Here is a 16,102-nt window from a genome sequence, read left to right as displayed (position 1 = left end):
ATGCATATGAAATGCTCTGAGCCCTTGAACATGCTAAATAAATGCTAATTATTGTCAGATTTGGCAGCCTACTATCCGTAGAAAGGGGTTAGCCATTTTTGCTTGATGTAAACACCTGTCAATGTTAAAAACTCGGAATACGAGTCACTGACGTCACACAAAATCAAGGTTTACGGTCTCAACTGAATCAGGAGAAGAGTTGTTTTTTATATCCTGCTTTTCTCTACCCTAAAGAGTCTCACCTTACAATCTTCCCTTCCTCTCCCCACAACAGGCACCTTGTGAGGTAGGTGGCATTGAGAGAGAACTGAGAATGGCCCATGGTCACCCACAGCAGGTTTCCTGTGGAGGAGTGGGGATTCAAACCCAATTCTCCAGATTAGAGCCCACTGCTTTTAACCTCCACACTATGCTGGCTCTCCAAAAAGTCCCACATTAGTGGCTTCCACACTGGAACAGACTTGTGCAGTTTCCCCATTGCTGGTGTGGCTACCAATACAGCACAGCAGCAACGGGAACTTCACATGTCAGGTTCCTCTGCAGTTTACCAGCCCCAGCCCACTATGTCTTCTTCGATCTTGTTTTAAATTGTCGATTTCATATCAATGTACTATTATAAGGGCAACAGGTTCTGCAACTTCCAGCTTTCACTTCTTTGTTTAAATCTCTAGTCTCTTCCTTTGCAGAGATATATCTTTTCCTTTAGACCTCCACAAAGGGGCAAGAGACTTCTTTCTTTTTAATAAAAGTTTGGAATTTACAGAACCAATTACATTTGTTGTTGTAACTGTATACTGCTTTAACAATTGAAACGGATGAATTTTTTTATGAAACAAAAAAAGGCACAGGTAAGGGGGATGAGGGGAAGAAATAGCTGATATGGGATGGGAAAATGGCTGCCATGTGGGCAGGAATAGCAAAATTCTCCCACACATACAGCAGCCATCCTCATTCTACTGGAATCTTTCCCAAACACTACAACAATTTGAGAAAGACTACGGAAAAGCCAGGGAAACTCTCAGAGGCACGCAAATACACTGCACTGCTGTGGAGAGGTTGGGGGAAAACTTTCATAATACCACTGAATCCAGGACAGATAAACTGTACAGAAATCACCAATACGTGGATTATGAGCCAGTTCCAGCCCCTCAGACAAGCTTATCCCAGTGGTCGCTAGTAATTTTAATTAAGATGAAGTAGAAAGTTTTCCCTCAAAAAACATTTCACTCACACAAAAAAAAAAGACAGTCATGTTCAATAGAGACATTTCATACTGATTTGCATTGTTCTTTGAGTTTTTATATGTAATGTACAGTGAATTTTCTACTATATATGCAGACACCAGCCTTTTTTCTTTTAAATATTGTGGAATTTTTCTGTAAGCAATTTACTATTGCTGGCAATACAACAGCTGTCATGTGGCCTCAGGATAAACCAGTAGTTCTGAAAACAGTTACTTCTAGAATCGACCTTTTTTTTTTCCTTGTGATGTACTGTTCTTTATCTACTACTGCTACTTCAGTTGACAAGGACTGCCTGAAAACATTATAGAAAACCGATTTGCTGTGGAGGAAAAACAGGCTGTAGATTAGAGACGCTTCAAGAAGCTAACCCAACACTTTTAGATAAGCCTGCAGGGAAATAAAATGGCAAGATGGAAACCACTACTGAAAAGTTCTCTCTTTCTGACAACCCTGAAGACCTCCTGTAGAAGTCTTTGGGGCTCATGAAAAGGAGACACGATAGCAAGATGTGCTAGTCTGAGTTCCATTAAATAAAAATTAAAGCCAATTCCAAGGCGGCAACCTCCCAGTTGAATAGATTGTTCTTAGAATAAAAGACAGTCCCTGCCACTTTGAAAAGATCCACCTCAAAGAAAAATTTCTACACAGCAGAAGAGGCATTGATGGGTCTACTCTTTCATAGTGTTCGTATTGTATTCTATAATGCAGCAAACAGAAAATTTACATATACCTCTACTCTCTTCAGCTCTCTTCAAGGATTTCACCCGTTTCACAAGTGGGATAAGCAGAAGAGAGGTAGATTAGCTGGGACAGACTAGAGGTCTGAGGGGAAAAGAAACTCCATGAGGAGAAAACAAGTCAGAATTGAGAGCTGTGAGGAAAAGATACTAGAGAGGTAAGGTCTAATTGTAGGCTTGTACCTAACAATGAAGGGAGCCTCATGACACAGAGTAAGCTGCAGGACTGCAGTCCAAGCTCTGCCCATGACCTGAGTTCAATCCCAGTGGAAGCTGTGTTCAGGTAGCTAGCTCAAGGTTGACTCAGCCTTCCATCCTTCCAAGGTTGGTAAAATGAGTACCCAGCTTGCTGGGGGATAAAGTGTAGATGACTGGGGAAGGCAATGGCAAACCACCCCATAAAAAGTCTGCCAAGAAAATCTCCTGATGTGACATCACCCCATGGGTTGGTAATGACCTGGTGCTTCCACAGGGGACTACCTTTACCTTTTTGCCTAACAATGAAGCAATTCAGAACTGAAGGCTTGGTCTACAAATGCAACAGAATGAGGTGGTAGAATTCTGAGAAGATAAAATGGGCTGTGGCTACTTCAGGCTGTGCTAGGGTTACCAGCTGGCAACTGATGGAAGTCCAATGGGTGCATGAACAACAGTAGCGTCAGTGTGGTGTGACATCATTTCCAGGGGAAACCTGGAACTGACATCACACCTTCTAGGAATCACTGGAAAGTCTGTAGTAAAACCATAGATTTTCCAGCAATTCGTAGAGGGGACTGATGCCACTTCTAGGTTTTCCCTGAAAGTGAGGTCACATCACCACTGGCAGTGTTTTTCTCCATTATTTTTCTCCCACCAGTTGCAGGGGCAGCAGCAGCAAACAAAAGCTGGGCATGGGGAATGCCCTCAGAAGGGAACTGGGAGCTCTGGACTGGGGGAATCACATACATAATGCTCTCCCAACTAGAACCTCCCAAAAAATTAAAAATTAACTCCTCGTGGATAAAGGTTCTAACCTAGCCTTTTGCATGCTGCTCTTGTTTTTACCATCTGTAAGGAATAATTCATGGGGAGAAGCTTCAAAGAAATGTAACCCCCCACCTCTGTCTGAAGTGATACAGTCCAGTTCCAGTTAACCACCTCAGCACTCTGCCCCCTCATTACCATCTTAGGGTTGCCAAATGGCCTGGAGATTAATGACCTGGGTGTTACCTTATCTCTCTCCAAGCCATGACAAGCTTCAACTACTCATTTCCACACATTAAGCTTCTAATAAAGGTGACAGGACATTTTGTTCCAGGCCAACTGGTAATCTGACTGCCACTGGGCCAGTAGGCAGAACTTACAAGTGATGGAGTGACATGACATCATCAGTGACACACTGAGATCACTTCCAGGTGCACAGGGAGTAACATCAGCACGTCAGGACACTGCTGGTGTTCTTTGGTTGCTGCCATTTGTTCCCCTTCTAGCTAGCTGAGCAGCAGCTAGCTAGAAGGGAACACCAGCTGGGTGTGAAGAATTCCCCACCCCAAGCTAGGGGTTGGCAAGCCTAAGAGCAGGCCTCAAATTCTGTACTACAAGATCACATCCGCAAGAGCACCCATTTTGAAGAAGTGAGTTCCCACCAGGAAATTCCTTTTAACAGTACCACAGAGCCCTAATTATGGTTGGGACCATCAGTCTGTGAGATTTCTGCCTTCTCCCATGTCATTTTTTCCAACCCAAAATGCTCCAGGCTTACTGCCAACAAGCCCACCCAGCATCATTTTGTGTTGGACAAATGGCACTGGGAGAAGGCAGGAGCCCTTCTGTCCTGCACCACACCAGTCCCATGGTACTGTTAAAAGGAATTCCCAAGCAGAAATTTACTGCTTCAAAGCGGGGGCACTTTCACTGGGAGGACATGGGGACATGGCCTTGTATAATTCAACCCTCCTGCAGTTCAGCCCACAAAACTTTTTAAAAAGAAATGGGACAATTTATTGGGATAATGAACATTTCTAAAATGGGCCCTCATTTGAGAGCAAGGGACAGTCATTTCAAAGGACCACAAGCCTTCTTATCATTTTGTGCTTGGATAGGAACACACATGCACAGAGCACACATGTGTTGTGTTGAGGTACTCATACATGTAAGGTGAGTCTCTTTAAACTGCTCCTCAGGGGGGCTGAAAAAGAAAAACAGTATTTTTGAGTTTGTGTTGTTTGATTAAAAAAAAAAGTGCAAGAAGGTTCAAAGTTTTTAGCAAAAACCAAAATCCAGAAAATGACACTGATCATTAAACGTTCAGAAAATCTAGTTCCAGAACATCTTTTTGATGTAGTGGTTAAGTGTGTGGGCTCTTATCTGGGAGAACCGGGTTTGATTCTCCACTCCTCCACTTGCACCTGCTGGAATGGCCTTGGGTCAGTCACAGCTCGAGTAGGAATTGTCCTTGAAAGGGCAGCTGGTGCAAGAGCTCTCTTAGCCCCACCCACCTCACAGGGTGTCTGTTGTGAGGGGGGGGGAGATACCCTGTGAAGCAGATGGGGCTGAGAGAGCTCCAAGACAATTCCTCTTGAAAAAAACAGCTCTGAGAGAACTGTGGCTTGCCCAAGGTCACCAGCAGGTGCAAATGGAGGAGTGGGGAATCAAACCTGGTTCTCCCAGATTAAAGTCCGTGCTCTTAACCATTACACCAAACTGGTTCTGAAAGGCTGAAGCCTTACCACCACTTACACTGAAGCAATTTCTCCAATATCAGTAATAAGAACTTTTTAAAACTCCCAAGAAGCCATGTGATCTATCATACCAGTGCTCTGGACAGCTGTACCGTCCGATATACCCTTATGGATACTGCAGCAAGTGAAGTCACCCAGACTAGAAGTTGGGGGTTCTCTCAAAAGAGAGAAACAGATACACCAAATGGCTTGTGATTTTCTATTACCTCCCAGAGAACAATGCAGCATGATAGATTTTTATATATCTATTTATTAAAATTGTATGTTACCTCTGTGGACATTCCAGACCTCGCTTGCATACAACTTGTTCATTAGCCTTGGGTACAGAAGATATAATCAATGAGAGTGCTGGTGGGAGGCAGTGGTCCCTTGTCTCTCCCAAACACAACATCACGATTGGCTGAATGTGAGGATAAGTCAGCACAGGGCTTCTTCAAGGTATATCTATAACATGTCCTAATCAAAAGCAGCCCCATTGCACAGAGTGGTAAAGCTGCAGTACTGCTGTCTGAGCTCTCTGCTCACAACCTGAGTTTGATTCCAGCAGAAGCTGGATTCTGGTAGCTGGCTCAGGTTGACTCAGCCTTCCATCCTTCCAAGGTCGGTACAATGAGTACCCAGCTTGCTGGGGATAAAGGGTAGATGACTGGAAAAGGCAATGGCAAACCACCCTGTAAAAAGTCTGCCGTGAAAAAGTGATGATGTGACATCACTCTTTGAGTTGGTAACAATTGGGTGCCTGCACCTTTTAAACTCTATTTCGGACCATGCCAGAGTTAGCAACCTTTATGAACCTGGGGGCACTTTTGGAATTCTGACACCATGGGGTGAGCACAGCCACAATACGGTTGCTGCTGAAAGAAGCAGAACCAGCCACCATGTCCTGCCAGAACCAGCTGCGGGGAAAGTGTAGATGAGTGGGGAAGGCAATGGCAAACCACCCCGTGAAAATCTGCTGTGAAAACATTGTGATGCGACATCACGCCAAAGTTGGAAACAACTGGCGCTTATGCAGGGGGCTTCCCTTTTTTTTTTTTTAATCAACAGCTACACTGAGAAGCAAATGAGCCAATGCTGTGTGGTTCAGACGGTACTGCCACATCGTTGTTTCTTAAAGGCAAGAACCAATGACAATCGATCTCCAGAGGATCACGTCTCAGAAGCATCCTTTCCTAAGCCCCACCCCTCCACTAATAACTTCATTCATACCATTCACATGAATGAACGCATATGAAGCTGTCTCATACTGAATGAAATTATCAGTCCTTCAAGGCCACTATTATCTTCTCACAGTGGTACTGGCTCTCCCAAATCTCAGGTCCTTCACATCACCTCCTGTCTGGTACTTTTAACTGGAACTGCTGGGAAGTGAACCTGGGACCTTCCAGATGCAAAGCAGAAACTCTTCCACTGAGCCACAGCTTCTCCCCTCTAGCACATGCCCTCCGTAACACCAATGCCCTTACCCCCAAAGGACAGCAATGGTATTACAGCCAGACTATCCACAAAAGAGGCTGGCCTCCTGGTCCTCAGACTAGATTTTGGAGAACAGAGCATCCTCCAGGAACTGGGAAATCAGTTATCTCTGGCCTAGAGAGCTCCACATGGGACTATCTTTTATGTTGAATGCTTGGTGAATACCACTGTAAGAAGCTAAAATAAAGGAAATACATTGCACAGGACTTTCACAATGTTCTGGACTCTGTTGTTTGTGCTGCAATTCTATCGCCCCATTTTTTTGCAACAATGGAGATCAGCACAAAGAGAGACACAACTGCTGTGTAAATCTGGAAAGAGCCAAATGTATTGAATCAGCACCTCTCTTTCCCAACAGATGAAACAGATTTTCTTCAATTCCATCACAGCCAGGTAGACCACCAGTTGGGCTGGTTCTCACTACTTTATCAGCATGACTGCTGTTTCTGCCTCTTCTGGCAAGGTATGTAACAGGAAACCACATGGGAAGGGCATGTGACATGGCCTCCTCATGACCTTTGTTATCAGAGTGGGATATTGACTCCAACGGATATGAAACAGCCACACAGAAACAGCAGGTAACACCACAAAGACAATACATGTACTAGCTGTAATATCATGTTCTTAATGTACGGCACATCTAAATAGCTCATAAGTGGATTCTCAAATGTTATTAACATGTGACCTGGTTTAATAGGTATTCCTATTCCCACTGGATTTGGAGGACTGTTATTGCCCAAAAAGGATTAGGAATCTCAAATACAGGTTTCTCGGTTCTTTCAGCAACCTAAAATTCATAGGAGAGTACTAGGGAGAAGTTGGTATTAAACTGATAGAACTTGCAGGGCAGAGTAGCCCTCAGTGGCTTCCGTAGACCCATGTGACTCCTCTTTCTGCCCAGAGGCTAAGCAATACTGGGGAGTTTGGAGAAGGGGCTAAATTATATTTTCAATTTTTAAACAGTCTAAGAACATAAGAGAAGCCATGTTGGATCAGGCCAATGGCCCATTCAGTCCAAAACTCTGTGTCACACAGTGGCCAAAAAAACCAGGCTCCATCAGGAGGTCCACCAGTGGGCCCAGGACACTAGAAGCCCTCCCACTGTGCCCCCACCCACCCCAACTTGTGCAACTAAGGTGGGCCAGGGCAGGTCCATGGTGGATGTAGCATTGGCCTTTAATAAATAAAAGCATCATTTTGGAATATCTGTGCAACTAAGGTGGGCCAAGAGAGGCCCGTGGTGGATGGATGTAGCGCTGCCCTTCCATTCATAATGAAAAGCATCATTTTGGGATATTTAAGAACATAAGAGAAGCCATGTTGGATCAGGCCAATGGCCCATCCAGTCCAACACTCTGTGTCACACAGTGGCCAGAAAAACAGGTGCCATCAGGAGGTCCATCAGTGGGGCCAGGACACCAGAAGCCCTCCTACTGTCCCTCCCCCGAAGCACCAAGATTACAGAGCATCACTGCCCCAGAGAGTTCTATCAATACGCTGTAGCTAATAGCCACTGATGGACCTCTGCTCCGTATGTATAAGAACATAAAAGAAGCCATGTTGGCTCTACATGCACTGAGCTTTCAAACCAAGTCATGTAGGATTGCCAGCCTCCAGGTGGGGCCTGGAGATCTCCCGGAACTACAACTGATCCCAAGAGGACAGAGATCAGTTCCCCTAGAGAAAGTTTTGGAGGATGGACTCTATGGCATCATACCCCACTGAAGCCTCTTCCCTCCCCACACTTCACCCCCAAATCTTCAGGAATTTCCCAACCCAACTGGCAACCCTAGGTTGAAGCATGATTCAGAACATACACAAAATACGTAAATCTGCTTTAGGAAGACCCCTAAAACAAACAACCCCTGCTTTAGGAAGACCCCAACAATTGTACCAAAGGTAAGCGCTGTGAAATCACAACCAACTTATGGCAACCCAAAGCAAGGAGTGTTCAAGGCAAGTGAGAAGCAGAGGCAGTTCGCCATTGCCTTCCTCTACAGCAGGGGTGGTCAAACTGCCTTGGGAGCCACATGTGGCTCTTCCACAAATACTGTGGGCTCTCAAAGCCACCATCACCCCATTGGCTGGCTTGAAAAATGCATTTTTCTCCAAGCCAAGCAATGGCTTGGTGAGCGCATTTAAAGTTAAATTTGCTTTCTTTCCACCTCTCCCTCCCCACTCCCCCATCTATTTGCTTCCCTCCCTCCCATCAAACATCTGACCTTCATGTCTTGTGGCTCTCAAACATCTGACGTTAATTCTATGCGGCTCTTATGTTAAGCAAGTTTGGCCACACCTGCTCTACAGCCTTCCTTGGTGGTGTCTCTTCCAAAGCAGGGACCCTGCTAAACTCCCTAGATCTGACCCTACAAAACGATGCCCCTCCCTCACCAACTACGGGAAACCAAAATCCAACAGTAGGGTTTGGGGACGCCCCAGTCACAGAAGGCAAGCACCCGAACGTCTGGTCTGCGCAGAGCGATTCCAAAGTTTGCGCCAGAGGGTGTTTCCCACCGAAGCCCGCCTCCTCCTCCTCCTCACCTGTTCTCTCCTGGACGCGGCAGGTGATCTCCCAGCGGGGCGCCGTCTCCCGGTCCAGGCCGCGGGCCAGCGTGACCTCGCCGGTCTCCCCGTCCACCCGCACGGGGGCCTGGTCGGGCGGGGGCGAGAGCACCTCGAAGCGGGCGTCGGGGAAGCGAGCGGCGGGCCCCAGGGTGGCCAGGAGGGTCCCCGGGCGGGCGTCCTCGGGGAGGGCGAGGGCCAGAGGGGGCTGGAGGAGGGCGCGGGGGCTGCGTCGCCGGCGGCGTCGCCGTCGGGGCAGGCGGACGGGCTGGGGCAGGACCTCGAGGTCGAGGGGGGCGCTGAGGAGGGCGGGGCGGCCGCCGTCGCGGGCGAAGAGGCGGAGCGGGATGGGGGCCCGGCGGCTGAGGAGGGAGCGCACCAGCACCACCCGCCCGCTGCGGGGCACGACGAAGAAGTGGGCGCTGGGCGGGCGCGCGAAGTAGCGCAGCTCGGCGTTGGCCCCGGCGTCGGCGTCGAGAGCCCGCGCCTGCCAGACCTGGGCCCGCAGCGCCAGGGTCTCCTCCACGCGGAGCCGCGTCACCGCCTGGCCAGGCCGGGGCGCGAAGCGGGGCGCGTTGTCGTTGGCGTCCAGGACGGCGACGGCCAGCGAGGCCAGCTCGGAGGGCGCGCCCGGGTCAGCGGGGGCGGCGGAGGGCGCGCAGCGCTTGCAGCAGAGGGCCAGGCGCAGGGCGTAGAGGGCGCGCGCCTCGCGGTCGAGGGGCCGCCGGGTGCGCAGCCACACCTGGCCGGAGCGCGCGTGCAGCGCCACCTGGAAGTGCGCGTGGCCCTCGCCCAGCAGGCGCAGGTGCCAGCGGCGCCCTTGCACCTTGGCGCACCACGGCTCCGGCCCCAGGCGGGTCAGCGGCACCGTCAAGCCGCTCACCCGGGTGCCCGCCGGCCGGTTCTCGGCCACGTGGCCGCCGAAGGAAGGCAGGCGCCTGGCGGCCGCTCCCCCCCAGCAACCCGTCGCCGCCCAGCATAGCAAGAGCCACAGGTGGAAGGAGGACGGCCGGGGCATGGCGCCTCCGCGCTGGTGGTGGCGATGCCGCTGCTGCTGCTGCTGCTGCCTCCGCGGCATGCTCCTTGGGCGGCGGGGCGGAGCCGAGGAGGCGCGCTTGGGTGGGCAGATTAGAGGCGCCGCGCCTGGACGGGGAGGAAAGGAGGGGGGGGGATTTGCCTGGCCAATCCTCGCGTTGCAGCCGCGCTCGCCTCGCCCGGGAGCCTGGCCCGCCCGGCCTACACTGGGTTGCTCGGAAGTCGACCCGTCGGGCTCCTGCGCTGCGCGCTCGGGGAGCATACGATTGGATGGGGAGGAGAAAGCGCGAAGCCCGCGCATCCAGAGGGCGCTTTTGGGAAGCTCGGTTAGAGCGATCTAGACGAGACTCCGGGATCCGCGGGAAGCCGCCGTCGGATGCTGGAAGGCTGGGTCGGTGGAGCAAGAAACCGGGCTGTGTGCCTCCTCTGAGGTCCGGCTCGCGGTTCTGGCCACCGACGTGACGCGGGACGGGATTTGAACTCTTGTCCTGTTTTTTTAAAGAAGCTTTTAAACAGTATTGGAAGGCGGGGGAGCTTCGACGTCGATGCGAGCTTCGGTTTTAGCAGGGTAGAGAAGGGAATGTAACCCTTTCCTTTCTGCGCGCCCCTTTCATTTTAATTGCGCTTGCTTAACACCACAATGGGGGAAAATGCAGGCCTGTTCCAGGAAAAACTAAAGCGACAGCTAATGGAATTGTCAGCCTCCGGGTGGTGGCTGGAGATCTCCCGGGATTGCACGGGTCTCCAGCCGTCACAGAGCCCTGGAGAAAATGGCTGCTTGGAAGGGTGGTCTCTAGAGCATTATACACCACTGAAGTTCCACCCATCTCCAAATCCCACCCTCCCCAAGTTCCATCCCCAAAAAATCTCCAGGAATTTGCCAACCCAAAGCTGGCAACCCTACACTGAAGCAAAAAGGCCATATCCTTTACAGTACCAAAACAAGGTTACATCTGTCGCCAATGGGCTTAGAAAGGCACCAGGCTGTTTAGGATTGCTATATAGCAGGAGTGACCAAACTGCAAGACATGAAGGGGAGGGACTGTGGCTCAGTGGTAGAGCATCTGCTTGGGAAGCAGAAAGTCCCAGGTTCAATCCCTGGCATCTCCAAAAAAGGGTCCAGGCAAATAGGTGTGAAAAACCTCAGCTTGAGACCCTGGAGAGCCGCTGCCAGTCTGAGAAGACAATACTGACTTTGATGGACCAAAGGTCTGATTCAGTATAAGGCAGCTTCATATGTTCATATGAATGTCAGATGTTTGAGAGCTGGAAGACAGGAAGGAAGGAAGGCAAATATATGGGGGGGGTGTGGAAAGAAAGCAAGCTTAAATGGATTCTCCAAGTCACCATCTGGTTTGGCTTGGAGAAGGGAGTTAAAGAGAGAAATGCCTTCTCAAAGCTGGCCAGTGGGGTGGTAGGAGCTTTGAGAGCCACACAATGTGTGTGAAAGAGCCACATGTGGCTCCTGAGTTGCAGTTTGACCACCCCTGCCATAGAGTTATGCAGCGTTGTTCCTATCTATGCCCAATGCAAATATTTGCACAGCATTACTGGGATATCTCCAGAGGATTGCACTGTTCCTGTGGCAGAAGCAGCTTGGGTGGACTACAGCCACCTTCATCAAATGCATGAAGTGTGTCCTCAATGGGCAGATATGCCTGCTGTCATATTGCAAGGGTCAAAAAGCCATCAAGAACTAGAGGTACATCTTATGTCATTTTTCAGCAAACCTCTTCCTAAAACAAAACATTGTGACTATTCCAAAAAGCAGTTTTGGGGTCTTCCTAGTGATGATCCAGGGTTAGCTACAGAACAGAGTTCAAGTCAATAGAGTTTAAGACCAAAAATATTAATTCTGGATATAAGTTTTTGTGGGTGTAAACTGTGTTGGTCTTAAAGGTGCTACTGGATTCAAACTTAGTTCTGTTGTGTCAGACCAAACATGGCTACCCTCCTGAATCCAGGTTTAGATATGATACATTATGCATGCATAAGGAGGCAAAGTGTAAACACCTCCTTTTTCCCCCTCCACATTGCTCTGATCAAAAGCGCAGTTGCTTTGAAATATGAAAAAAGGGAAAGATCTGATCATGGGTCTCTGACACTGTGTCTGTTTTCAGCCTTATAATTATTCACGCTGCCTATTCTCGTCGGCACTGAATAAGGCGCTGGGAAGCAGAAACCCACTTGACTTTTTCTTTTCATTATTTAAACTGTGCCCCTTCACATACACATGAAGAGTGCAATCAAATCATAACATTAAAACAGACCTATATAAAATGGAGGAAAGGAGAAAAAGGAATGCTGTTGGATTTGCCAAATCTAGGGAAATTCGTGGAACTTCCAGGGTGGAGCCTAGGAAGGCAGAGTTGGAGGAGGGGGCTCTACAGGGGGTTGACCCTGTAGACCAGGAGTGGCCAAACTGTGGCTCAGGAGCCATTTGTGGCTCTTTCGCACATATTGTGTGGCTCTCCAAGTCTCTACCGCCCCATTGGCTGGCTAGGAAAAGGTATTTCTCTTTAAATCACTTCGCCAAGCCAACTGGTGACTTAGATACTGTATTTAAAGACAAAGTTGCTTTCCTTCCACCTCTCCCTCCCATCTATTTGCCTTCCTTCCTTCAGCTCTCAAACATCTAATGTTCATGTTTTCTGGCTCCCAAACAATCTGATGTTTATTCTGTGTTGCTCTTAAGTTAAGCAAGTTTGGCCACCCTTGCTGTAGATTCTTTTTTCTTTTGGGTATCATGTCATAGTTGACTTATGGCAACCCTGTGGGGTTTTCAAGGAAAGAGATGTTCAGACCCGTAGCCACTGAGGGAGACCTGTGTGGGCACTCCCCCCGACTTCCAGGCTGGGCACCCTAACTTCCAGGGGGCTCTCCAGGTTACAGCCTACTTTTTTCTCCTTTTTTTGCCATGGCTGAGCTGGTGAAGTTTCATCAGTGGCAGCAGGAGCCAGGAAAGCTGAGCAGGGCACAGAGCACTGCAGCAGCAAAAACAGCAGGCAGAGAGGAAGCAGAGGAAGCTAAATGGAATAGACTAGGAAGGGAGGGAACAGATGAAGCTGCTAGCCATAAAGTGCCAGGGTGGTGGAGAGGGAGGTGGAAGGAAACCCCCCTGCTTGCACGCAAGGTGCAGTCCCTTCTTGACTCCAAAGTTTTAGGGTTGGTGGCCTCGACTTGGCCACTTTCAGAGCCTCCAGCTTTTGCTGTTGCCTCTACCCCAGAAAGCTTCTCAGAAGTGGCAAGCCCCATAACTTTTTTAAAAGCCTCCTGGCTTCTACAATCCTAGCTACGCCGCTGGAGATGTTCAGAGGTGGTTGGGCATTGCCTGCCTCCACATCAGGACTCTGGTATTCCTTGGGGGTCTCTTTTCCAAATACTGACCAGGGCTGAACCTTCTTAACTTCCAAAACTGGGCTAGCCTGGGCTATCCTGGTCAGGAAGCCATAGATTCCACCTTAATTCTAAAATCAAATAACCATCAAGAACTATACTTTCTAAAACAACCGGGAGGGCTGCGGGAATGTAGATCTACTAACAGTGATCGTAAATGGCCTTTCCAAATCTGTTGAAGCTGATCACACTTTTAAAAAGCAAGCAGCATCTAACAAGATCAATATCAAACCATAATGAGCTGAACTATCCAGCCTAAGGGAATAATTGATTAAAAGGTAACTGGTTTTTTTTTTTAAAAAAAAAACAGCAACAACAAAAATCCTTGGTGTGATATTGATGAAGATATTTCAAGAAGGGCCCCAGGCTCAAAAGGAGAGGAAGGGGGAAGTCAATGTTTGCACATTTGCGGAATATCCAGGAACCTGTCAATCTGGCAGATCATGAGCAGGAAGACAGGATGGGTTGCATCAGTGCTTAGTTCTTACATGCCTGGGGAATGCTGTTCACCACTTTGGAGTCAGGCAGCAGTTTTTCTCCAGGCCATTTTGGCCAGGGAACCTGGAGGGCTTATTTGTTTGATTGCCATCTTTGGGGCATGGAGCAGGTGTTACTTGGGGGGGAGGTATTTGTGAGTTTCCTGCATTGTGCAGGGGGTTGAACTAGATGACCTTGGCTTGATACAAACCTGGCTACATGAGTGTACCCCTCAAAGTGACAATGTGCAGAGGAGGGGGTTATACCATGTTAGATTGCAGGTGTGGAAAACATATTCCTGAATGTTCCCAAATGCTTTTAAAAGGTCGCTACAAATAGAAAACTAACATGGCTGAGAGCAGGTTGGGCGAGAACCTTTCTCCCTAACTTGTTCTTTTGTTTTGTTTTGTGGTACATCCCACTCACAGCCTTGAGATTCTCCCACCCGATTCTTCTTGGCTGTTCAGGCAAGGGTTAAGGCCTGATTCATACATGTAAGGGAAGGTAGCAGCACAATGGAAGGCATCACTTCAGATGGCCAGGACTACTTTTGTAGGGAAAGCCCAGCAGGAACTCATTTGCATATTAGGCCACACCCCTTGATGTGACCATTGTTTCACACAGGACCTTTTTGTAGAAAAGCCAAGCAGGAACTCATTTGCATATTAGACCACACCCCCTGATGCCAAGCTAGCAGGAACTGTGTTCCTGTGCATTCCTACTCAAAAAAAGCCCTAAAGATGGCAGAGGGGAAAAAAATTAGTTTTGGAGTAATTCAATATGTGGAAGAACCCCTGCTGATTCGGGTTGCTAGTTCTGTTTTGGGAAATTCCTGGAGATTTTGAGGTCAGTTCCTGAGGAGGGCATTGGGGAGGGGAGCTGGGGAGAGGAGAGACCTCAGCGGGGATGGAATGCCATTGACTCTACCCTCCAAAGCTTGCCTGTTTCACCAGAGGAACGCATCTCTGTAGTCTGGAGACAGTTGTGATTCTGGCAACAGAACCAGCACAGAAAGACAAGAAAATGGATAGAAGCTTTCTCCCCATTGCACAATACATCCAGGGCTGGCCCTAGACTGCCTGGCACCCCCAGAAGGCTGGCGCCGTAGGCAATCACCTAGTTTGCCTAGTGGCAGGGCTGGCCCTGAATACATCCGTCTGGATGGACTTTTTCTTGAAAAGGATCGTTTTAAAACTGGAATTGACCACTTGCTTGTCTGAATTTGGTGCCATGTGGAGTAGTAGTTATATCAGGGGTCTCCAACCGTTTTGAGCTTTCAGTTACATTAGGAATTCTGACAGTTTGGTGGGTACAGCAACAAAATGGCTGCCGCAGGAGACGAAGCCAGCCACAGCTTAACTTCATTCACACAGTTTAGATCCTTGTGCTGTGGGGGCAGCTGCTGCCAAAACAACATTTTTAAAAAAATCTTCACAGCCAATCAAATCTCCAATAGCCAGTCAGAAGCCTTGCTGGACAAGAGCCCAACCTGGCCCCACACTCTTCTTACAAGCACTTGCTAGGCAACAGAAAATATGTCACCTCAGCAGGCACCATGGCGCCCACTAGCACGACATTGCCAACCTCTGGGTTATAGTAGAAGAAGGAAGGAAGGAAGGCATTTTCCTTCCTTCCTCCCTCTCTCCCTGTTTCAGATCATCACAGTGGCTTGCTGAAAGATGTAAAGTCAGTCATTCTCCCTCAGTCCAGATTACCTCATGGGTTGGTTGTTGCCCTAACCATAAAATGGAGGGATGCTGTTGTATGCCACTTTAGGTCCTCGACGGGGAAAACAAGGTTATATAAATATCTAAATACCACCCCACCAGCATCCTTCTGCCTATTACCCGATTCTCCTGTCGGGGACAACCAAAGCCTAAGAGCTGTGCTTATAGGGGACCAGGGGTGGAAGAGAACAGAGTCCAGCTTCTTAAGCCATCTTTCCTCTTTCCTGTAGTCTGATTTTCTGCTTAAAACTGCCAGTTTTGTGTCTGATTCCAACTCCTAGCAGGTGAACAGCAGCCGCAGCAGAACAGCCTACTAAATATTTAATGGACATGCTCATTTTTTGGCTAAGTGGTGTTTTTCCCCTTGTCTACTCCAGACTTCATTATAAGAGTATTTTATTGCTTTAACTTGCATTCAAGTAACTTCTGTCTTGAGGGAACTGCCGAAGACGTAACTGCGGAACACGGCTAGGTGCCTGAGCTGATAAGATACTTCTTTTAGCGGAAACGGAGAAGTATTCAGAAGATGTGTGAATATATTGATTTTTTCTAGCTACATTTAATTGGGTGATCAAGATAGAAAAGGGGGTGGTAGGAACTTCTCTCTCTGTGCTAGGTTCAGTTGAAAAAAAACCCACCTCTGTGTATTAGTACTTTTCTCTCATTTCGATTGAAGATGGCTGGTGTGATTTAGAAAGAAAAAAAAAAATTACTGCTGCAGAATCATT

General features: G+C 48.5%; 1 protein-coding gene across 1 annotated transcript in view; it reads right to left on the bottom strand.

The window, feature by feature from the left end:
* Nucleotides 1–8,904, bottom strand: part of LOC132582446 (neural-cadherin-like) — a 165,350-nt gene extending 156,446 nt beyond the window's left edge. The window contains exon 1 of the mRNA XM_060254019.1: nt 8,719–8,904. The gene's annotated coding sequence lies outside the window, so the exon portion shown is untranslated. The remainder of the gene's footprint in view (nt 1–8,718) is intronic.
* Between the last annotated feature and the right edge of the window lie 7,198 nt (nt 8,905–16,102).

Source organism: Heteronotia binoei, chromosome 14, assembly GCF_032191835.1.
Source record: "Heteronotia binoei isolate CCM8104 ecotype False Entrance Well chromosome 14, APGP_CSIRO_Hbin_v1, whole genome shotgun sequence".
Lineage (NCBI taxonomy): Eukaryota > Metazoa > Chordata > Lepidosauria > Squamata > Gekkonidae > Heteronotia > Heteronotia binoei.
This window is presented reverse-complemented; position numbering and strand designations above follow the sequence as displayed.